Here is a 2,359-nt window from a genome sequence, read left to right as displayed (position 1 = left end):
AATCATCACAATAGCTAGTTTGTTTCATCACAACACTTCTGTGTATTTACATGTATAAGACACATGAATATGATTTTTAAAAGATTTTATTTATTTACTTTTAGACAGGGTAAGAGAGAGAAAGAGGGAAAGAGAAGCATCAGTGTGTGGTTGCATTTCTCACAACTCCTACTGGGTACCTGGCCAGCAACCCATGTGCACTGACTAGGAATTGAACTGGTGATCCTTTGGTTCACAGGCTGGTGCTCAGGCAATGAATGTAATTTCTTAGGTACCTAACCAACTAACAGTGAGTGACTTAGGCCTCGGAGAGAATAGATCCTATTTTTAAGAATGCTTCCAGGAAATCCAGGAAGCTCAGAGAGTCCCAAAGAAGTGGGACCCAAGAAGGAACACACCAAGGCACATCATAATTAGATTAGCCAAGATTAAAAAGAAGGAGAGAATCCTAGAAGCAGCAAGAGATAAGGGGACAGTCACCTACAAAGGAGCCCCCATTAGACTGTCAGCTGATTTCTCAAAAGAGACCTTACAGGCAAGAAGGGGCTGGAAAGAAGTATTCCAAGTCATGAAATCCAAAGACCTACAGCCAAGATTGCTTTATCCAGCAAAGCTTTCATTTAGAATGGAAGGGCAGATAAAGTGCTTCTCAGATAAGATCAAGTTCAAGGAGTTCATCATCACCAAGCCCTTATTATATGAAATGTTAAAGGGACTTATCTGAGAAAAAGAAAATAAAAAATACAAAAAGTGAAAGGACAGCAAACTCAGTTATTAACAACCACACCTAAAACAAAAGCAAACTAAGAGGTCAGATAGATCAGGAGCAGAACAATAGAAATGAAGATCACATGGAGGGTTGGCAACAGGGGAGTGGGGGGAGGAGAAGGGGGGAAAAGATACAGAGAATAAGTAGTATAGATGGTAGGTGGAAAATAGTTAGGGGGAGGACAAGAATAGTAGGGGAAATATAGAATCTAAAGAACTTGAGCCCTGGCTGGTGTAGCTCAGTGGATTGAGCACAGGCCTTCGAACCACACAATTGCAGTTTGATTCCCAGTCAGGGCACATGCCTGGGTTGCAGGCCAGTTCCCAGCAGGGGACACACGAGAGGCAACCATACACTGATATTTCTCTCCTTCTCACCTTCCCTTCCTCTCTAAAAGATAAATAAATAAAATCTTAAAAAAAAAAGAACTTGAGACACGTGGACATAAACTAAAGGGGGGGAATGGTTGGGGAGGAGTGTGCAGGGTGGAGGGGAAATGAAGGGGGGAAATAGGACAACTGTAATGGCATAATCAATAAAATATATTTTAAAAATAAAATAATAATAAAAATGCACTTACGCTTGACCCTCTTATTTATAAAGAGATTTTTGGATCATGTGTGTGTCATGACACATAGCCTAAATCTCTATGAATACTCAGTGAATCATCTTGGTTTGTCTTGCAGGCCCGGAGCCATCGCTTAGTTTTGGTGAAGACTGAGAATATAGGTATCAACTCCCTTGTTTTAGGGGGCCATTGTTATGTTATTGCTGACTGCATTTTAAATTTTGTGAGCTGTAAAATACAGTGCTATGTTTTCCTGAGTTGTTTTCTTTTCCACTGAGAGTTATTTAAATTGAATGTTTTTTAAGAGTATGGGAAGAAAGACACTGGTAACAAAACAAAGCATTTGAAATTTTAAAAATAAGAAGTACATTTATAGCAATACACAGAGATATTATTAGTGATTAAATCTGGTATTATAGAATAATATATCTAGAGTGAAAAATGCTAATCCCAATAATTCAGCATTTTTTCTAGTTCTCTTTGTTTTTTTAATAAAAGAATGTTTGTATTTTAGAATGAGTAAAGCATGTCTTACTATATTTTGCAGCATCTTATTTTATGTAAGATGATCTAGCACAGTATTTATATTGCTATTTCTTCTTTGAAATTGTAAGGTGAGCAATATGATTCCAGCCATTCTAATATTCTCTTTAGATACGGCCTTGGATGAAGAAAGGCAACACCTGTTTTCTCCAATGATATAAAAACTCCAGACACAATTTTCTTTTCTTTTTCTAGTCTACAGAGATGTGGATTTACTGTATTCTTTGCCTGTATCCTGGGTCATAAGTGTCCTTCTAAAATGAATAACGTAGTAATTAGCCAACATATCTTAACTTCAGGTTTGTTTCTGTTAGGGAAAAAGTTTAATGTTTGATTGAGTCTACTGTGCTTATTTATACACTTTATAGACATTATCTTGTTTAATTACTCAAGTTTAAGTTTAGGTGATATAGGTTTGATTATCTCCATTTCAGAGCTGGGAAAAAGTAGATCCAGAGGGTTTTCATAAATTATCTCAC

This window comes from Sturnira hondurensis, unplaced genomic scaffold (genome assembly GCF_014824575.4).
Source record: "Sturnira hondurensis isolate 20B ecotype Veracruz unplaced genomic scaffold, ASM1482457v3 Scaffold0003201, whole genome shotgun sequence".
In the NCBI taxonomy this organism is placed as follows: Eukaryota; Metazoa; Chordata; class Mammalia; order Chiroptera; family Phyllostomidae; genus Sturnira; species Sturnira hondurensis.
This window is presented reverse-complemented; position numbering follows the sequence as displayed.